The following is a 23,689-nucleotide window of genomic DNA, read 5'->3' on the forward strand; positions in this document are numbered from 1 at the left end:
AGTCAAAAGATGAAAAACAATATATCATGTGACTAACCTAGAAAAAAGCAGTACTATTTTATTGCAGATAAAGTAGATTTAAGCCAAGACTGATTAGGAGAGACAAAGAAGGTCACTCCATACTTACTAAGGGAATAATCCAAGAGGAAAAGATAACAATCATAAATATATATGCACCAAATACCAGGGCAACCAACTATATAAAACAATTATTGACATTAAAAAAGCAAATAAGCACTAATGCAATCATAATGGGGGACCTCAATACCCCCTACCACAGACAGATCAACTAGACAAAAAAAAAAAAAAAAAAAAAGAAGTATTGGAACTGAACCAAACCTTTAAACAAATGGACTTAGTAGATGTCCACAGAGTATTCCACCCAACATCAGAATAAACATTCTTCTCACCTGCACATGGGACATTGTCCAAAATATATCACATACTATCTCAAAGGACTAACATCTAGAATATATAAAGAACTCAAAAAAAATCAGACTTCTCAAATTTGAAGACCCAATCCAAAAACTGGCATCTGAAATGAATAGACACTCTCAGATGAAGAAACAGAAACAGCAAATAAATGTATGAAAAAATGTTCAACATCACTGGCATTTGAGAGATACAAATTAAAGCAATGCTGAGATTCCTCCTTACTCCAGAAAGAATGGCTTTTATCCAGGAATCAACCAATAACAAATTCTGGTGAGGCTGTGGGAAAAAGGTACCCTTCTCCACTGTTGGCGGGAGTGGACTGCTGCAACCACTGTGGAAATCAGTGTGGAGATTTCTTGGAAAACTAAAACTAGAGGTTGCATTTGACCCAGCTATTTCCCTTTTTGGTATCTTCCCAAAAGAATTAAAAGCATAAAAAAAAAAGAATTAAAAGCATTATGCCACAACAATGTATGTACACTCATGTTTATAGTGGCACAGTTTGTAATAGCTAAATCTTGGAAACAGCCCAAATGCCCATCAACCAATGAATGGATAGAGAAGATGTGATTTTTTTTATACAATGGAGTACTATTCTGCAATAAAAAGGATAAACCTGAGACATAAGTAAATGGGACTTGAGACCATATTCTTAAATGAAATAAATCAGACACACATGTATAACTCATTGTTTCTCTTGTGTGAAAAACAAAACAGTAATTAAGGACCAAAATGTATAATAGATTTTGGAAAATAGAAAGAAAATGTTTGAATGGGTAGGGGAATAAGGGACAGGGAGGAGGAAAGGAAGGGAGCAGAAAAAAAGAATAGAAGGGAAAAAATGGAAACAACGCTTTTGTAAATGGGGATGGGAGGAGAGGTTGAAGAGAGGGGAAGAGATAGGGAAAAAGAAGAATCAAGGTATATAATGAACAGGTACAAATTCCCTATGATGGGCCAGGGATTTAGTTCAGTGGTTCTGCCACCTGCCTTGCAAATGTTAAGGTCCCGAGTTCGATCCCCATTGCCAAATAAATAAATAAATTCCCTATGATGAATGTGATCATTATATATATCTAAAATGTACCAATAAAACTAATTTTTTAAAAAGAATAGACTAGAGGAATATTTTGGAGGTATAAATAATAGAATTTTCTGAGAAGTAGGGTATCTGGTATAATAGAGGATTGAAGCATGGGGAGTGACCCCCAAGTCTTTCTGGAATAACTGTGGACAGAGATGCCACTTGCTGAAACTGGAGAAGCTGGACAAATGGCAAGTTTAGGAGGAGGTCCTAAGATCAAGAAAGAATACTGAAAAAGTTGGGCAATGGGTCTGGAAATTCTTTCCCTCCTCAAATACTTGAGGTAAGTGAAAGAATACTTTATTCATTTATGAGCATCAGTATCCTCTTACATGTCTTACACAGCCACCCAATCACTACAAATTCTATCATTTATATCTCCAAATATCCCTCTGATGTTGGCTGGGAAATGGGGCATAGGAGTGTGGGAGGATAGGGTGGAGAGTTAGCATTAGCCCCTCTCTCTGTTGGGAGATGCAGTCAAGATTCTTTAAAACCATATCAAATCATGGGATTCCCTTGCTTGAAAACATTCTATAATGCCTATCTTACTGTACATTATCATATAATTATGATTGAGATTATTCATGACTACACTAAGATGACATTTCTCACTTACAGAGTTCTACCCTACAAGTTATCCCTGAGGACTTTATAGAAGTTATCCCTAATGGCTTTATGTGTTAGTACCACTTCTTGGAGCTTTTATTTTTGTCTTTCAAATAAGTCATATAAAATGAAAACTGTCCCATCTCTCAGAGAATCCTCAGTGATCATTCTAAGAACTGATGTCTAACTACTCCTACAGTTCTCTCGCTGGCTCAAACAAGTGACTATAAAAAGGTTTCCAGAATGCTTACATATTTATTAAGATTTTTTACATGGACTTTAAAGTATTAATTTCATTGAAATGACTTTGAGTCTAAAATATAACTCTTATTACTAGTCATCCGTGCAGTTATTTCTGAAACTATGCTACTTCTTTTTAATATTAACCTAAGTATTCAAGAATTCCAAACTTTATATGTGTGTGTGCACCTGTGTGCATGAGGGGGAGAGGAACAGCGAGAGGAAAAATAGGGAGAAGGAGAGGGAGCAAGGACAGTATTCCACTGGACTTATCTCAGTACCTCCTGGCATTTAGATTATTTACACTCATCCTCAAAAATAATGCTATGATTACCATCTAGATATCATGGCACAGGAGTTAAGAGCACAGAATACTTAGGTTTGGATGACAAGTCTGCCTCTCCCAAGCTCTATAAACCTTGGGCTAATGACTTAACTTCTATATGCCTTCAAAGATTCTACTATTTTATTCTTTTAACTGATACACAAAAATGTACAGATTAATGGGATCCCATATAATGTTTGATACGGGTACACATTACATATGTTTAAATCAAGTAAGCATTTGTCTCTTCAAATATTTATCATTTCTTTCTTTTTCTTTTTTTTTTTTTTTGGTACTGGGGATAAAACTCAGGACCTTGTGCTTGGAAGGAGGCACAGTGTCACCAAGCTAAATCCCTGGCCCTCGAGTATTTATTGTTTCTTTAGGGAAAAACCTTTTAAAATCCCTTCTTCCAGCTTTTTTTTTTTTTCAGTACAAGGGATCAAACTCAGGACCTTCCTCTGGCGAGGCACACACAGCACCACTCAGTTAAATCCCTGACCCCTCTTCTAGCTTTTTGAAATGCACATTATTGTTCCTAATAGTTACCTGATCGCAATAGCACAGCAGAGCTTCTTGCTTCCATCTAACTATAAGTACTCAATGATCTCAATTTCTATGAAATCAACTTTTTCATATTCTGCATGAGTGAATTCATGTAATACTGTGTGTGTACACACATAGGTGTGGTATTGGGGAGAGAACCTAGGGCCTTGCACGTGCCATGCCAGCACTCTACCATTAAGGTATAACCCCAGTCCTTTGGATTTTATTTAAAGACAGGATAGCACTAAGTTGTCCAGGCTGACCTTAAACTTACAATCCCCCTGCCTCACCCTCCCAAAGATCTGGGATTATACACTTGCATCTCTACACTGAGCATAATGATCTCCAGCTCTACCCATGTTGAAGCAAATTATTAAGATTTCATCATTTTTTATGGCTGAACAGTATTCCATTGGGTATATGTACAAGGAGCCTATACTTTTAAAAATAGAGCTTCTACCCAAAAAGTCACTAATCTATAATTTTCAGAATTCCCTACAGAACTTCTGAATAAGAGGCTAACAAATTGTCAGGCTTTCTATATCATCACTGTCTAAATTTAAATATTTTCCTTATCACTTTCCCAATGTCACCCTTAAATTCTTTTGAAACTGACAACTGCTATTTAGTTCAAAATATTTATTCATGTGAAATTCTTCTGCAATAGTATAAGCATTAAGGTGGGACGCCCTACCGAGGTCGCGAGTCGCCTGGAACACACCAAATCAGCCCGTGCCCCAGCAACAATCCACTGGACACCCCCGTGCCCTGCTCCTCTGTACAGCCACCTGGTTCCACACTACAAAGACAAAGAGAACACCGGACCACCAGACCATGATACTGAGCCCTGGCTGATCCTGGCCCAGAGGTAGGGGCTTCTGAGCTGCCGTCCCACTGCTCCTGGTCCAGAGGAAGGGGCTTCCTGGTCACCATCCCTCCTGCTGCTCCCAGCCCAGAGGAAAGGGCTTTTGGGCCACCTTCTGTCCTACCACTCCTGGCCCAGAGGAAGGGGCTTCTGGGCCACCATCCCTCCCACCACTCCCAACCCAGGGGTAGGGGCTTCTGAGCCACCATCCCACAGCTCCTGGACCAGAGGAAGGGACTTCCCAGCCACCATTCCTCCCGCTGCTCCCAGCCCACAGGAAAGGGCTTTTGGGCCACCATCCCTACCACTGCTCCCAGCCCCTGTCCCACCTCTCCCAGCTCAGAGGAGGTAATCCGTGCAGGTGCCAACAGCCCCCCCACCCCAGTCAAAATGAGAAAACACATAAATAAGTCTCAAAACCAGACATCCAGATCACCTACAGTAACCCCAAAGGGAAATGAGATGGAACACTCTGACACTCAACCACCTGGACTCACTGAACTGGCAACAAAAGGGGATCTGGAAAAAAGGAAATCAGAAATAATTTCTCAGATAAAAGGAGAAATTGTGCCCCTAGTGCAAGACATGATTAATAAATCTAGAGAGGAGCTCAGGAACATGATGGAATCCCAACAGAAGAAACAAATGGAATCCATAAAACAGATGCAAAGAGATTTCCAGGAGATGAAAACCTCCATTGAAAGTCTACACAGCAGAATGAGCCAATGTGAGGACAGAATTTCAGATAAAGAAGACAAGACTGCAATTAGTGACCAGGAAAAGAAAAATTGCTTCAAAATTATAAGGGAACATGAGAAATCAATCCAGCAGCTGCTAGATGTTGCAAAGAAGAATAACATAAGACTGATTGGAGTCAATGAAGAAACAGGAGAGAGTGCAGATGACATAAAAAAAACTGTTCACAGAAGTAATAGCAGAAAACTTCCCAAGCAGGGGAAAAGAACTTGACATACAGATAAGTGAGGCATATAGGACTCCAAATAGCCTGGATCAAAAAAAACCTACACATAGGCATATAATTGTTAAGATTCCAGAAACACAACAGAAGAACAAAGTTCTCCAAGCAGTCAGAGAAAAGAAACAAATCACATACAAAGGAAAGCCCATCAGAATCACAGCAGACTTCTCAACACAAACCATCAAGGCAAGAAGAGCTTGGAGGGACATATTCCAAGCCCTAAAAGAAAACAGCCTCCAACCCAGATTGATGGACCCTGCAAAATTATCTTTCAAAATGGATGGAGAAATAAGATAGTTTCATGACAAAGAGCACCTTAAGAACTTCATGAATACCAAACCAGCACTCCAAAGAATTTTACACAATATCCTAGGAACAGACATTGAGGATCACAACCCCAGGAAGCAAAGCAGAATGAACCCATCTGGCATGACAAGAAATTAAATGTAAAGGGGGAGAACCCAACAAAAAGAAAAAGTCATGGCAATGACAAGTCAATATGTTTCAGTTATAGCCATCAACGTTAATGGTCTCAATTCACCAATCAAAAGAAATAGACTGGCAGAATGGGTCAAGAAGCAAAATCCAACAATATGCTGCATACAAGAAACACACTTAATTCAAAAGGAAACTCATAGACTGAAAGTTAAAGGGTGGAAAACAATACCCCATGTTACAGGAATGCGAAAAAAAGCAGGAGTAGCTATCCTCTTGGCAGATCAAGTAGATTTCAAACCAACACTAATTAAGAGAGATGAAGAAGGATACTACATCTTTGTAAAGGGAACAATCTAAGAGGAAGAGATGACAATCAAATATCTATGCACCAAACACTAGTGCGCCCAACTATATAAAACAAATACTAACAGACATGAAAAGTCATATATGCACTAATACAATTGTAGTGGGGGACCTCAACACCCCACTGTCACAAACTGACAGATCAACTAGACAAAAAATAAGTAATGAAATACTAGAACTCAATCAAACTCTTGAATAAATGAACTTAACAGATGTTTACAGAGTCTTCCACCCCACAAAATCAGAATATACATTCTTCTCAGCTGCACATGGGTCATTCTCCAAAATAGACCACATACTCACACATAGAACATGTTTAAGTAAGTGGAAAGGAATTGAAGTTATCCCCTGTATATTATCAGACCATAGTGCCATGAAATTGGAGATCAATAGCAAAAGAAACTCAAAAAATTTCATAAACACGTGGAAATTGAACAACACACTTCTGAATAACCAGTGGGTCACAGAGGAAATTAAAGAAGAAATCAGCCAGTTCCTTTAATTAAATGACAATGACAATACAACATATCGGAATCTATGGGACACAATGAAAGCAGTCTTACGAGGGAAATTCACACCAGTGAATACACATATTAGGAAAAAAGAACGAGCCCAATTAAACAACCTGATGCTGAACCTCAAGCTTCTAGAAAAAGAAGAGCAGGACAACCCCAGAGCTCATACAAGGGAGGAAACTATAAAGATCAGAGGAGAAATCAATGCAATGGAGACTAAGAGAATGATACAAAAAAATCAATGAAGAGTTGGTTCTTTGAAAGAATCAAAAAAATTGACAAACCTTTAGCCAACCTTATCAGAAAAAGGTAAGAAAAGGCCCAAATCCATGCAATTAGGAATGAAAAGGGTGAAATGACAACAGACCCAGCAGAAATCCAGAGGATCATCAATACCTACTTCCAGAACCTATACGCCAATAAGATGGACAACACAGAAGAAATGGACAGATTCCTAGATACATATGAATTACCAAAGTTGAACGAAGAAGACCTAAAAATTCTGAACAACCCAATATCAACCCATGAAATTGAAAATGTAATTAAAAACTTATCAACTAAGAAAAGCCCAGGCCCTGATGGCTTCACTGCTGAATTCTACAAGACACTTAGAGAGGAACTGCTGCCACTACTGTTTAAACTCTTCAATGAAATTGAAAGGGAAGCAATACTCTCAAATTCATTCCTGGAAGCAAGCATCACCTTGATCCGCAAAGCAGAGAAAGGCCCAACCGAAAAGGAGAACTATAGGCCAATCTCACTAATGAACATAGATGCAAAAATCCTTAATAAGACACTGGTAAATAGAATGCAGAAGATCATCAAGAAGATCATACACCCTGATCAAGTGCGATTCATCCCAGGGATGCAGGGATGGTTCAACATATGCAAATCAATCAATGTAATACACTATATCAATAGAGCCAAGGACAAAAACCATATGATTATCTCCATAGATGCAGAAAAAGCATTTGACAAAATCCAACATGCATTTATGATAAAAACCCTACAAAAAATTGGAATAGATGGTCTCTACCTCAAACTGATAGAAGCCATCTATAAAAAACCAACAGCCAATATCATACTAAATGGTCAAAAACTGAAATCCTTCACACTAAAATCAGGAACAAGACAAGGATGTCCACTATCACCACTCTTGTTCATTATAGTTCTGGAAACATTAGCCAGGGCAATTACACAAGAGAAAGAAATAAAAGGAATAAAGATAGGAAATGAAGAAGTCAAATTGTCATTATTTGCAGATGACATGATACTCTATATAGAAGACCCCAAGAACTCCACCAAAAGTCTTCCAGACTTAATAACCAAATTCAGTCAAGTAGCTGGTTACTAGGTCAACACACAAAAATCAATAGCTTTCCTCTACATGAATGACAAACTCACTAAGAGAGAAATAGGGCAAATAATTCCTTTCACAATAGCATCCAAAAACCTGAAATACCTAGGAATCAACCTAACGAAAGAAATCAAAGAACTCTTCTCTGAAAACTATGGCACTCTGAAAAGAGAGATTGAAGATGATATCAGAAAATGGACAGACATCCCCTGCTCCTGGGTAGGAACGATTAACATAGTGAAAATGGCCATACTTCCAAAACAACTATATAGATTTAATGCAATTCCAATTCAGATCCCAGCAGCATACTTCATGGACCATGAGAAAACAATCCAAAAATTCATTTGGAACAAGAAGAGACCCAGAATAGCAAAAGCAATTCTAGGTAACAGAGACATGGCAGGGGGTATCACAATCCCCAACTTGCAACTATACTACAAAGCTACTGTGATAAAAACAGCATGGTGCTGGCAAAGAAACAGACCTGAGGATTAGTGGAACAGATTAGAAGATGCAGAAACAAAGCCAGACACACTCAGCCATCTCATCTTCAACAAAGGAGCCAAACACCCTCACTGGAGGAAAGATAGCCTCTTTAATAAATGGTGCTAGAAAAATGGGGCTTCAACTTGCCAAAGACTTAAACTAGACCTACATCTCTCACCATGCACTAAACTAAAACCAAAATGGATTAAAGATCTAAATATTAAAATAGAAACTCCGAACCAGTTGGAACAGAGGTTAGGGAGAACCCTTGAAGACATCAGTGTAGGAAAAGATTTTATGAACAAAACCTCAGTTGCCCATGAACTAGCACAAACAATCAACAAGTGGGATCTCTTCTTATTAAAAGGCTTCTTCTGCACAGCAAGAGAAACCACCAACAGTGTGAAGAGACAACCCACAATGTGAGAAAAAATCTTCACCTGCTCTTCCTCAGACAAAGGTCTACTATCTTGAATCTATAAAGAACTTAAAAAGATCAGATCTCCCAAATTTAAAGACTCAATACGAAAGTGGGCATCTGAAATGAACAGACATTTCTCAGACAAAGAAATAGAAATAGCAAATAAATACATGAAAAACTGTTCAACATCACTGGTCATTCGAGAGATGTAAATGAAAACAATGCTGAGATTCCACCTCACTCCAGAAAGAATGGCTGCTATCATGAAATCAACCAAAAACAAATGCTGGTGGGGCTGTGGGGAAAGAGGAACCCTGCTCCACTGCTGGTGGGAGTGCAGACTGGTGCAACCACTGTGGAAATCAGTATGGAGATACCTCAAAGAACTAGGACTGGAAGTCCCGTTTGACCCCACTATTCCACTGCTGGGGATCTTCCCCAAAGAATTAAAAGAATCATACCACAATGATATATGTGCACCCATGTTCATAGCAGCACAGTTGGTGATAGCTAAAATTTGGAAACAGCCCAAATGCCCATCAACTGGAGACTGGATCAAGAAAATGTGGTTTTTTATAAAATGGAGTACTACTCAGCCATAAAGAACCAGAAACTAGAGACATTTATAGCTAAGTGGATGCACATTGAGGCAATACTCTTAAGTGAAACAAATAGGACACACTTGTATAAATACCAAATAGTTTCTCTGGCGTGAGAAACTGAAAGTGTAAATAAGGACTAAAATGTATAATAGGTAATGTGAAATAGGAAGAAAAGGGGCAAAGGGGAAGGAAGTGGGAGGGCTAGGGGAAAGGATAGAAGGGAATGGGATTAATATGAGAAAATGGAAAAATAGGAACAAAATCTTTGTAAATAGGGAGGAATGGAGGGGTTGAAGGGAGTTCTGGGCAAGGGTGAAAAATAAGAACCAAGAGAGACTATGTAAAGGTGCAAATTTCCAATGATGAATGTCATTGTATTGCATACCTAAAATGTACCAATGATTAGAATGAATAATTGATAATGTAAAATAGGAAGAAAAGGTTCAAAGGGGTAGGGGTAGTGGGAGGGGCAGGGGAAAGGAAAGAAGGGAAAGGAAAAATGACGAGACTTGGAAAAAATGGAAACAAAGTCTTTGTAAATAGGGAAGGGTGGAGGGGGTGAAGGGAGGGCTAGGAATGGGGGCAAAATAAGAACCAAGATGCATTATGTAAAGGTACAATTCCCAATGAGAAACATAATTGCGTTGTATACCTACAATGTACCAATAAAAGAATTTAACCAAAAAAAAAATCATTAAGGTGATCATGACTCTCTGGTGTCCTTTCTCTTTGGGAGAGTCTATAGCCCACTAGGACCTGCTTCTAGCTCACTAGGTCTCAAACTTTCAGAATTAAAAACTGGTCTAAGGTTATCTATTTCTGTCTTTTAACATTGGTCTGTAGTTTGCCATGACATTGTCATTAAGTGAATGCAATGACTGGCTTTTTCTCTGCCTGAGTGGGTCTTCTCTACAAATGTTTGTAGCTCTGTCCATGTTTTCAGGATTCCTTTTTTTCAGAAGAACTTTGCTGCACCGATTCTTGATACTCTCTCTCCACTTCAGAAAGCTCCTCAGCTGCCATTCTCCACTGCTTAGCCAGAAGTTCCTCTGTAGACAATTCCCCTGAGTGCTCCTCCACCAGTTCCTCAACATCACCACTGTCTACCTGCAAGCTTGTCGACTCTGCTCTTATGACAATGTCATTAACCACTGAGTCAATTGAAGGCTCAGGCTCTTCTACACAGCCTTCAAAGTTTCTCTCCTGTATAATTTGAGCCCCCACTTTCTTCCAGGTGGATCTCAGTGCCCTCAGGAGACCTTGGCCCAGGATTTCTCAATTAACTCCACCCAGGAAAGACCAGCATTCAGGTCCTAACTCAAGACTTTGGTCATAAGTTAAAACTAAAATTCCAGTCACAACCCAAGTTGTTCACATGTGAGGCCTGTTGTAACTCAAGGGTCCTCTGTACACCTAGACACATGCTACCTGAGATACTCCTTAACAGATACCTCTACCGGACAAGAGATTTAATCAGGACCTAGATTCCTGATTTTAAAAAGAAAAACAAAATCTCTAGAATAAAACCAAATGGAAATAGAAGGTCCCAAAACAGATGATGACTTTTTTGTAAGATTAGATGCCTATAGCTGCTGAGAAAAGTCATCAGAAAACAAAAACCAGAGCTCATCCAAACAATCCTGTGTTGCCAAAAATGGCCTCCTGCCAGGCCAAGGAAGATACAGTATCAGGCCTCACCAGGCAAACAGGGTGATTTTGCTGTAGATGAAGAGCTACAAATATATCAGTAGGGCTGTGGCAAACCTAGAATTCCTAGGATCCTAGTAGTCAGTGTCTGAAAGCATGTAGTGTGGGTGGGCTCAGCACACCATCCTGTGACAATGCATGCAAATGTACAGTCCTTGCTCGACTATGGGATTCTTGGGGCAGAGACCTTCCCTTATTTTTTAAATCTACTCCAAGGACATAACATAGTTCTGGGACCTGGAACACAAGAGTGTTTAATAAATCTTTAATGAGAAATATTAGTAAGCAATCTCCTCTGGAACTTAGCTATTCCATTTACCAGGGTATGAGTGTAAAATTCTGCATTGTGGTCTGGAGACCTCTAGTGGCTATCTGCAGTTCACAAGAAGTCTGAAAACGGATTCCAGACAGGGAGGCCCAACACCAGGATAAAGGTTAAGGCCCAGATCAGAGACAAGTAGATCCCCTGGCAGAAGAATGCCCTGAAGAAGTTTTAAATCAAAGTTTTTCTCAAAGTTTGAATTAAAAGATAAACTTTTAATCAACTTACCTGAATGTGATATCTACAAAAATTTTCCTAATAATCGACTTTATTTAAAAGTACCACAAATCTAGTTCATGTCCCCTTTTAGGACCATGTGGAATTTTTCAAGATTTAATTAAACATAGATGACTAGTATTTAAAACATTGTTATTTGAAGACCATACGATAATAAAATTTGGGCAAGTAAAAAAAAGAAAAAACTCCTTTATAAACTCAATGCCAACTTCCTTCTATAACAGGTTCACTGGAACTTCTCAAAGACAGTCAACTCCAGGAGTCATCTATAGGACATCTGCAATCTCACAGAAACTTCGAATATCATTTTGGCAGGATGTTCATTTTGCTGGAAGGGAGCTACTTTTTCAAAATTATACTGGGAGCCTCATATTTAAATGAAATGGCATTTAATCTCAGTAAGGAATAGTACTGGACTCTGGAACTACCATGCCAGGATTCCCACCACAGTCCAACATTTACTAACTGGGTAAACTTGAACAAGTTACATCTCTCTGTACTTCAGTTTGTTCCTTTATAAAATAAAAGTCTCTGTCTCAGAGCTGTTAAAAGTAAATGTGTTGGGGCCGGGGATTTAGCTCAGTGGTTTTGCCACCTGCTGCGCAAGCGCAAGGACCCGAGTTCAAACCCCGGTACCAAAAAAAGAAGTAAATATGTTACACAGTACATCCAAAGAACAGAGCTCAGGGATTTGTAACTAGTAAAGAATCAATAAATGTTACTGCAATTAATGTGCTAAAAATTACCTACCATGACGTAAACCAACAAAGACCTGATGTCTTTAACAAGAACAAAAAAGGATATTATTTTAGGAGCTTACATGACTCTATAATACTCTAAAATATAATTTTTCTCTCACTTTATTAACTGCAAGATCATCATGCTCAATTCAAATTATGAATATTTGAAATGTCCTAAAAGTAAGTAGTTGACACTGAAGAAATCATTAACCTCTAATTCCTATTCATTTAATAAGAACTAGAGAAGAGAGAACATGGAGGGGTCTTTTTTTCATTATAAAGGCAGTTATAGTTTTACAGACTCAAATACAGCTTTGCACATACTTCTAGGTGTGGACCAAAGGTTCCACAAGAAAACCCCTTGAGTGGAGGGTGTCATTTTTCACATTATATATGATTTTAAAACTTACAAAGCCTGGGAAACTTTTGAAGTTGTTTGGCCAACTTTATAGTGGAAATGGGAAAGCTGACACTAAATATGAGAATAAAAAGAGCTTAAAAGTGGAAGATGGAAATTGAGACATTCGAAAAAAGAAAAATGTGTACTTTATTATGCACCAAAGAGAACATAAAATTTCACTTCCTTGACACTCTCCCTCCTTATAATCAAGTTTAGGAAATAGACAAATCATCCACTCAAATACCTATAAAACCAATGAGATCACTCAACTACACACTGTTCACACAGGCAACTTCTTTTTCCAAGCAGAAACCCATCCTATAGAGTGGAAAAATATGTAACCAATGCTTTCAGTAAGCAAGATCAAGATCAGAGATGCCAAAAGCACAATTTTGGAGAAAGTACAGTAGTTACAATGGCTGGGGTGCACCTTTTTTAGGTTTAAAAAGATGAACTATCTAACCTTCAAGTGAATCAATGTTTCTCTGTTAATTCCTTTTATAGCCACTGGGAGGTGATGATTTAAACTACAGTGGGGACTTATACCCAAAATACAATCACCATCTGTAACTCTAGTTCCCTTTGTCAGTGCTCTTTCACCAACCACATGAAGTTCTCGGTAGAAGCTGCATATTTGCAAATAACCTCCTAATGTTAACATTATAAATGATTAAGGAAAAAATTACAGAGGCAACTCCAAAAAGAAAAGAAGCCTGGCTCACCTTTTCCCATTTGACTTATCTATACATAGTATCATAGTCAATTACTATTTACTGAGCTTTCAATAACTGACTGGCACATGTGTGAGTAATTATGTTCCTTGTTCAGCAAGATTTAAGTGACAAGGCATAATTTGAGAACACATAAAAATGCTACACAAAGTTTCCAGGCATTGATGCCATAACATAACATATGACAGAAGACACAGCCAGGCGTGAGCACCTTGGGAGAGCAGGACCTGCAAGTTCTGCTGTAGCTATGAGCCAGGAGCACCTCGGGAAAGGGACATTTTACAGCTCTTCAGAGAAATGGGAGCACCGTCCTTGGTAGTGGCTTTATGCCTAGGTTTTAGATCTGTGCCAGATCTTAAAACTGAAGTACAAAAATTATGAAATTGACTTTTTTAGGTCTATGGTTTTATACAACAAATCAGAACTTCATCTAAGAAAAAATTGCAATGAAGAAAGACCCTGTTAAATTTTATACCAAATGATGATTCATAGTGATTCATTCCAAAGTAACAAAAAGCATTTTCCCAAGAGATGTATAAAAACAGGTGTGGCCTTCAGGAAAAAAAAAAAAAAAAAACCGCTTTTCTCTGTCATAAATCTTAAAACTCACAATATACTCTCAATCTCAGATTTTTAAAAAATCATTTTCCTTCTTTAGGGAAAACTATGATGAGAAAATTCAGTAAAATTTTTGCAAATAATATATAACAAAGATAAGGGAGAAAAAAAACAGCCGGCTTCCAGCCAAAAAGACTAACAAGGAAAAATGAACATTTTCAAAAGCATTTTGGAACTTTATTCCAGCTACCTCTGCATTAAGCTCTTTTTTTCCCTCCCAAAATACGTCACTTAACTGTCTGTCAGAATAACTCTTGCCCATTCTACCTGATCACACTCCCAAGCTGCAGCTTTGCCTGCATTCACTTCTCAGTGACAAGCTGCTCAGAGAGCACCTATTGAAACGAATATGATCATCTGCTGCTCCTTTCTCTCCTCCTTTCAGGGCATACTGCTGTCCATCAGGAGAAGTAATTAATGGGTTTATTATGTATGAAACCGTCATGGCATCAGTTTGCTGTCTGATTTGAACAGCTCCTATCAGCTCTTCATTCATGTCAAGTATGCTCACTGTCCGGAGATATGATAAAGCCGTACTTCCTTTTGGATTTTTCCCTCACTATTCAGACACCAGTGCACTAGAACTATGTGTCACAGAAGGACAAGGAGGACAGAAGAAACCCCTTCACCCTCTGCAGAAAGGAAGGTAATGGACTGAAAAGTTGGTAAGGAGAAAACCAAGAGAAAAGGGGGATAACAAAGAACATCCGTGCTTGTGGTTCGGATTAAGAATTCTAAAGCAGCATAATTTGGGAGAATGTGTAATTCTAAAATATGGACAAGCAGAACTTTTCCAGAGGGTAAAACATCTATAGAAACAACCAGGATTTCTGTCTGCTGAAACATTCAATGAATTTTTAATACGTTCTGAACACTGCAGTTGGGTCAACTGCTGTTATCTGATAAAGGGAAATTCGCCCTCTACAATCCTATCCAAATGGAGTCTTCATCTGTCACATGCTGTCCTAGCTGATGCTAGGAGAGTATCAGAACTACAGGCAGAGACCGATGCAAGAAATAAGATGCACCGGTAGAAACAACACCAAAAGAGAGCAGAGGAGGCATTTCAGGGATCGAAACTTCCTGTTTACAGCCAGAGTTCAAATTACTGAGCTTCAAACCAACCACTGCCAGGTAAGATTTAATTTTACATTACTTTATGGCTTGACTACTGAAATTAAATCTGCTGTTGTGCAAATGAGCCAGTAGATGTGAGTTTCATGTGTTTCTTCCTTAAACTGTATGAAGATTTAAGCCTTCTGAAGTAAACACTTGTTTCCACTTATGCTGCCTAAATAAGTCACTCATAACTAAGATAATAAAGCATCTCAAAATCCTATTCATTTTGCACTGGATCAATCTCATCTTCATCTTCATTTTCTAATATCTTTTACCTAGTAGTTTGGGAAAAAATGCAAAGAGACCGACATGGTGCCTAAGAGAGCCATTCACAGGTGATTTTTACCAAGCATCCAAAAGAACTTTGTTTCCCATGGTACTTGGTAAAACAAAGAAAAATTAATGAGCACTTTTAATATTACTGTTAATGTAAAAGAATAAAGCTCAAGGACTGATTTTTATTTTTAGAGAAAAAAATAGCTGTGATGTCACTCTCATTCACACTAGAGAAAAAAATCTCTAGTAAACTAACACCACGAGAATGGGGCTAATTTACCCTAAAGATACTGGGCATACTTTTTAACAGATTAAATGAGGACCCTTTTCTGATTAACAACAGAACAAAAAGGGATGTTATGTTAAAACCTCAAAAGTTCTGACACAGATCAATGGTCCAAACTGTAAAATGAAAAGACCTAGGGAAGCTATCAAATAATTTCAAAGGGGTATGGTGCCTTTTAGAAATTCCCTAGAAATCAGTTCATAATGAGCCTTCTAGAGAGACCATCATGTAAGAAAAGGCGAGACAGAGAAAAGGAGAGAGAGAGAGAGAGAGAAAAGGGGGGGAGAGAGAAAGAGTCAGACCTCCTTTACCTGGTGATATTTTAATTCCCCAAATAAAATGCAACCATTTTTACAAAAATTCAATTGAAAAAGTTAGGCTCCTATCAGTGTTGTCATAAGGAAGCCCTACAATAAATAATCATGTTTCTATTCTCTTAGAAGGGAGAAGACAAGGAAAACAAAAAGAATCACACCTAATTACAGAGATCTTCCAATACAAGGAAAATTGTAAAGAATAATTATTTAATAGTTGTCCTAAAAACAGTCAAATTTGAAATTCTTTTCTTCCATTTCACTGAATTCTTTCCTTTTTTCCAATTTTAGTTAAGACAATGAAAATACATGATCCCTTCACTCTTTTCAAAGCAGTCTATAAATAACCTTAAATATCATAAATCCTTTGCATTTGAAGTCATTACAGAAATTCACCTGTCATTTTCCACTACCAAAAGAAAGCAGTAATTTAAATACAAGTAGTGACTACATACTATATCAATTTGTTTCAGAGAAAAAAGGTTTAAAAATTTCAAAAGTATTTCATTTATGTACCAGCCACAACTAAAGGTATTGATTTTACTTACCTATGAGACTTATCTGAACCTTTAATGGTTCTTTTATCTGTTTCCTCCTTGTGATATGTTATAAATTGGACATATTTCAAAATATCCATATAATCTAAGTGAATAATACCAACTGAGATCTCAAATTATAATTAGAGATTTTTATTCAAAAATCTTGGGCAAAAATAGAGTTTTACAACATTGTGTTCAATTTGCTTCTAATAAAAAGAATTAGGGCTGGGGATTTAGCTCAGTGGTTCTGCTACCTGCCTCGCAAGCATAAGGACCCGAGTTCAATCCCCAGTACAAAAAGAAAAAAAAAGAATTAAAGGGGACATAAGATAGTATTTCTGAAGTCCTCTGGATTTTACTTCTCAATGCAATGTAAACAGACTCCTGCCCCACTAGCTGTAGACTTTGCCTCCCCGGCTCCTTCTCCAATGATGATCAATGGGCAGAGGGACACAAGGGACACAATCGCACCCCACCCTCGACCCTGCTAGTGTCAGCCTTCATTTTCTTTCCTATCTAAATCAAGGCTTTTCTCTATAATGAATCCATTCTGAAAAATGATTAATGCAGTTTCAACAACAGTTTTCAAAAACTCCAAAAGCAACAGCTAGTTTTTAACACATTATTTATCCATGTGCTAAAAAGTTGAAAATTCCTTTAACTGCAGCACCTTGTAGATAAATGGGTAGGGCATTATATCCAGTATCTAAAGATTTGGTTTATTTATGGTAGTTTTCCCCTGGCATCGGTAGATTTAATAAATAAAATTCTGAAAATTCTTAGGGAGTATTTCAATGACTATTTCTATAATTTATAATGTATTATATTCACATATGTCATATAAAGATTATATTGTAAAAGTAACATGATTGTGTATTGGTTTCCTTCATAGAAATGTTTTGGCTACTATATCCTTCTAATGAAATTATTACCATTCTGAATACTTTATTACTTAATATTAAATTCTGAATACTTTAAATCAGCCAAAAGCTATAAGCTTTTTATTTAAACTATGAGAAAATAAAAATAAAGTTCAAAACAGAGCACACCCACTTAGCATCTTTGAACAGCAATCCTTAAAAAGTCATTGTCTTAAATAATAATCACTGTTTTAGAATTAGAAATATACCTAAAATTCATTCTTGTGTATTAACACTTAAAGAGAATGGCACTACATACTTTAAATACATTAAGTGTGTATTTACTTACATTTATAGTCACAACTTTCAAATCTTCACCTAAATTGTTTTAAAGAATTTTTCATTCCAGTATAATGATAAAGTATTTTAAGCCTAATTCAACAGGGTATTTCTACTAACCAGTATAATTGTTGCTTATTATGGTTAATATTCTTTATTAAGTGACCAAATTTGAATAAGAATGTAATTCATCATGAAGACTCATCTCTCCAGCTTCTCCCTATTGGGAGAGAACAATCTTTGGCTTGTGATATCACAGTCTGTGACTGGGGAAGGGGCTCTGGTATCCAACAGATGACTGCAATCTTTCAATGGGAACTAGCTGCCGCAGAGATGTGAACACTGTCATTTCAAGTCCTATCACTGAGACACCAGTGAGATGCATGGCAGCAACTCAATTAGTGAAAGATGCCTTTTTTGCATTTGCTACTTTTTCAGCATCAACTATCAAAGATAAAGATACAAGCTCACAGTTTACTTCATCAATGATTTGAAAGAATAAACATGTTAAATTCACAGATGAGGATAAAAATGAGAGTGAGGAAAATATCAGTAAGCAGACAATAATGGAACAGGAAGCTGGAGAACCAAAAAAAATAGGTACAAAATTCTACCTTGATTCAAACAAAAATAGTGATGCCACTCAGGAAATTGAGAAAAATTATCACTACACTCCAAATGGGAGTGATACTGCCTCTCAATGAAAAAGAGACTCTTAAGTATACATTATAAAGAGATCTCATAACACAGATTAATTAGTATGTGACATACAAACACTGTAACATGAGGGCAGAGAGGACGCTGGTTAACATCCTTCTAAGAAATCATGAATTCACAAAAGAGGAATCATATTAATTAGCAAAACTATGCTCAATAAGTCTTCACAAAAATTCACAGAAAAAAAGGAAGACTCAAAGGAAACAAAATGGAAAGATCCTCTTATAAACACATACACATATGTGTGTATATATACATACACATACACATTTTTCCTTTTTTTATCATCTTCATTCTATAGCTAACTGCCAAAGGACAAAGCAGACTGACCAATCCTTTTGGACACAGATGCAGTTTACCCTTAGCTTACTAGCAATGGCCACAATTCAAAATACCAGTCATCTGTGGCAGCCTTTTCGACTCAGAGCATATAATAAATATTATATATACAAAATACCACCACTACCACACATAAACTATAAGCCAAGCTGGAATCTCATTATCTATAGTTACACAGTTTTCTTGAGATGATGGTATGTCAAAGATTTCTTAAAGCATTTACCTACTCCTATGTACTAGTTAATTACAACCACTGCAACCACTGTATTGTTCAGCAGTTGTTAAAAGATCTTGACATCCTCCATGGTGCTGGAAATACCAGCAAAAAAGAATCCAGACCAATCAGAAAATACTTTGTATAGATTTTATCATTTAATGTCACATTTCTGTCATCAGAGTATGTGAATGTTCTTATTTACTTATATAAAAATGCAGCAGGGAATAAGTAGCAAAACCCAGGGACAATGGCCAGCTCAGTTGTCCCAATATAAATCTTCACTGTTTATAGAACTCTGCTGATACAATAATCTAGATAGGCTGGTTGGTGCATACATACTATCATGCTTAATACTGTATATGACATGGTGCTACTTTGATATTTAATCGTTCATCAATTGCATACCTTCATATGTGTTGCAAGGACACAGTCCTCTACATATAGTAACTTCTGGTTAACTTGTGGTAAGTAATACCTACACAAGAGTTTCTTATGCCTAGAAACCTCCTTAGTGCTTTGATAATGCCTTTCTTCTAACACTATGACAAGACTGCACTGAAAATCTACTGAGTACTTGTCTTGCCTATGAAATTCTGCATTCCTTTGTGCAAGGGTCTCAACAATAAAGATCATATCTCATTTATCCATTGTTCAAATTAAGTCAGAACTAATCTATAGGTGTATTGGATGAATGTGAAAATGTATCCTCAAATACACTCAAGTACAATCTTAAACAGGCAGAAGAACAATGATCCTAGAATATACCTCAGTTTTACTTCACTGCTAATGGGCAAGTAGGTCAATCACAGAAAGTCTCAAAGCGGGGGTTGGAGCAGTCATACTTATATAATAGCTATAAAGAGAATGCATCTGCTAAGGATACTTATTATGAGTTATGCAAATATAGGACAACAAATTCATCCCTTATATATTTGCTGTACTTGACACATGGAAATCTTATGTCCAGTAGAATCCAAATTGGTCTTACTATTAAAAAGTGATTACAGGAGAATTTGGAAACACTTCGCAAAACAAATTGAGGAGATACTACAATCAGCTTTCTACTTAAAGATGTGAGAGGGGAAACTGACATTCTCCCTTTCCCTTCTTCCCCTCAGAACCTATGCCTGTACCTAAGTCAAAGCTCCTTTCGAAGTCTGAGAATCACACCGCCACCCATGATCTTCAAGCTTTCTTACTAGTTAAATGTATGCCCACTATGGTGATCTCTTCAAAAGTAGGGACAAAGGCAAAAACCTAGGCTGTTCCTTGTCCTCTATGATAGAAATTAAGATAACACAGTGTTGCGATAGGCTGGCACCACTCCAGGATGCACCCACATGGGATGAATGGGAGCTGGGATGGGTAGAGTCAGCCACAGTCTCGGGGTGCTTGGACAGGGCATAAGGACAAATGCACTGTTGGTATGCACAATTCAAAACTTTTGAGCTTTGACATCCTGTAAATGTTACATTCTTTCAAACAAGGTCTTAGATTAAATGTCAAGATATAAAGGCACAGAAAAGCAGATCTGCCCTGGCTCGGTGAAGATAGACAGCAAGCAGCCAGCAGGTCCCCTTCTCAGGCCATCTCACATACGATCTCTCTGGATACCTCCTATACATCCTTCCACCCTTCCTAGACACCTCCTAAGGTTTATTCGCCATATAGATTTACAAAGGTATTCTTCTCCACCTTAACATATGCTTGTCCTTCCACACAGTCACTGCCAAAGACTTACGTAAAATGCCCAGTATAAGTTATATCAAGCAATAATATTTTCTAGTCCAAGAGGGCACTGCAAAACAGCACTGTGTAGACAGGCAGAATACTTCACAATTATTCTGTTCCCTCAACAGTGATCAAGTAACCAAGACCTAGGGCTCAAATAAATTACAAGTTGATTTTTTTTAAAGGGCTAAACATCTATAATTTGGGTCACAATGTGCTACAAATAACCAAAATGAATGAAATCTCAGAAAACTGTATCATTTGTAATCAAGACATAAGACATAGAAATGAAACAGAATTTGTCACAATAGGACTCCAAATACAACGTGAGAAATCAAGAGAATTTAATTTGTTGAAAATACCAGCAAGCAAGATCCCTTTATGATATCTCTCCACTTAATAACATTGTGCCAAACATTTTGTCTTCAAGCAGATTCCAGGGCCATGCATTCTGTAATGTATCATAACAGAGAGCTCAAGCCTTTAAACTTGAGCTTCCATATATAACCTAATGATATAGCAGAATACAGTAAAGCCAATTTAAAAAGTAAATGTGATCTTCTGTTTTTAAAAAAGGCATGCTTCAACTACTATATTGTGACATACTGGTTATACAGTTGTTTCCACTCAGTGATCCTTTAGCACTATCCTAATAAGGATTCTATTACTCCAAAATCTCAAATGATTCCTATTTTGAAGTCAATCTTTTAAGTGAAAATGTCTTTTTCCCCCAAGTTCTTGAGACTATATTTATGTACTATTTCGAATAGACAGCCAACATCCACATTATTACTATTTAGCTTTAACAAGTACTGTTTTGCCATTCTTGCATTAGATTTTTTTTCTCCTGGTACTGGTGATCAAACGCAGGACCTTGCACTTGCGAGGCAGGCATGGCGCCACTGAGCTAAATCCCTGGCCCCTTAGATTTGTTTTTTGAGACAGAGTCCAGCTGTGTAGCTTAGGCTGCCTTCAAACCTATGATCCTCCTGCCTCAGCTTCCTGAGCCTGCCTTAGCCAGCACACTCAGCTGCATCAGATCTTCTTTTCCAGTACTGGGGACTGAACCCAGGGACCCACATTGGGCTTCATTCCCCACCGCTTTTTATTTTGAGGCAAGGTGTCCTGGCTGGGCTCAGCCTGGCAATCCTCTTCCCTCAGCCTCCCAGAGTGCTAGAATCATGAGTGTGAGCCCAGCACATCAGAAATTTTTAAAGGCCTCTCCATAAATAGATCTAGGAAGAAAAACTCAGTAGATAACACACCTTTATTCTACTAGTATATTTCTAGCAGGTTATAATTTATACTTTACTGTGGTTTTTAAAAATCAGAAGGACCTTTGGTGGCCATAACTGTGCAACTTTCTTCATTACAAACATTTTATTTTTTTTCCTTTGTATATCCTTTTATTGGTACATTTTAGGTATAAAATATAATGGCATTCATCATTGGAGATATGCACCTTTACATACTCTCTTGGTTCTTATTTTTCCCCCTTCCCCTGCCCTCCCTTCAACCCCTCAATCCCTCCCTTCATTACAAATATTTTAAATAAATGTAAGCACCAAGACCAAGGCAAAGAATTTTTTAAATAAAAGCATTACATATGCCTTAATGGTTTCAAGTGCCCAGCTGAACTGCTGAAACAAATGTCCTATACAACAGAATCACAGGCTGCTTTCTGTTTCTGTACTGTCTCCTCCTTGAGCAGGCTTCCTGTGGTGTAGTGTATCCTGGATAAAAGTAAAATAATCAATATTACAGGGACTTTTGAGTAAGAAACCAGCTCCTGACAATGATTTCGTACACAGGAAAGACATACCTAAACTCATGGTCACAACAACATAAACTAATATCTTGTACAAAAAAAAAAAATGTTTTGGGTCAAGTTGCTACCAAAGGGCTAGCAAGGTTGAAAGCACCTATCTCCTATAACAGAAAATCCACTCACTACCCCTTTTAGAAACAATATAACTATTGCTACTATAGCTACAACTATTGCTACTATACTTCACACGTGTGACGGAGTATTTTCAGAATAACTATCGAAAACTATCTTCAGTGCTCTCCCTCAAAGACACTCTCTCTCACACATTGCTACCACAGAAAGATTGTCTAATTAACATTTTTTAAATGCAGAAGATGAGACAGATTCAAATAAAACCTCCTGTTCTTATCACTTCCTCCTACTCTCCCTTCTCCCTATCCACAACCACATGAAACACTGCACACATCCCAACAAATTCCAATTTTGTGCATTCACACTGTCTCATCAGGAGGCTGACAGCACCCTGAGACTCAAGCTGCTATATACCCCAGGCCACAGGCCTCACTGAACACAAGTCGCATATATTCTCTCTCCTTCAAGGACTCCTGCAAAGAAAAGATGGTCCGTGCATATATTTCTTCTCATTACAGCACTCTATCTATGTCTGTGAAATTTTAAGCCTTGAAATTCTTCGGCTATTACTACAAATGGAGAATCATGAACTCTATTACACTTAAGTTTCATGGGGCAAATTAATCCTCCCTGTTCAAGCAGCCAGATTTAAATTATAAGGGGGGGCCAGGGATTTAGCTCAGTGGTTCCGCCGCCTGCCTCACAAGTGCAAGGTCCCGAGTTTGATCTCCGGTACCAAAAAAAAAATTGTAAGGGGATATTTCAAAATTCACTATTCCTATTTAAACTAAAATGAAATGAGCCCAGAAACATAGATCAGAATACAGAAGAAAATCTCCCTCCAGCCAGAGACCCAATGGAGACTGACCATCGGAACAAGGTGGCTCTTGTTGTCTACCAACATTTCATGATTTCATGAGCACCTTCTGAACATGTTACGGTTCAGACTCTGGCAAATGTACTGCAGATATAGAAGGACGCTCAGGAGGTTTAAGAAGGAAAATTACACTGAGAAGTAAAAATGAAAACTAC

General features: G+C 37.7%; 2 protein-coding genes across 2 annotated transcripts in view; one reads left to right on the top strand and one right to left on the bottom strand.

Annotated features, from left to right (window-relative positions):
- Positions 1 to 23,689, bottom strand: part of Aven (apoptosis and caspase activation inhibitor) — a 190,122-nt gene that overhangs the window by 107,882 nt on the left and 58,551 nt on the right. The window lies entirely within an intron of this gene.
- Positions 14,299 to 23,689, top strand: part of Chrm5 (cholinergic receptor muscarinic 5) — an 82,382-nt gene continuing 72,991 nt past the window's right edge. Inside the window, exon 1 of the mRNA XM_021241837.2 lies at positions 14,299 to 15,154. The gene's annotated coding sequence lies outside the window, so the exon portion shown is untranslated. The remainder of the gene's footprint in view (positions 15,155 to 23,689) is intronic.

The sequence above is a fragment of the Heterocephalus glaber genome, unplaced genomic scaffold, assembly GCF_053883595.1.
Source record: "Heterocephalus glaber isolate CG9 unplaced genomic scaffold, H.glaber_assembly_v1.0 deba00000809, whole genome shotgun sequence".
NCBI lineage: Eukaryota > Metazoa > Chordata > Mammalia > Rodentia > Bathyergidae > Heterocephalus > Heterocephalus glaber.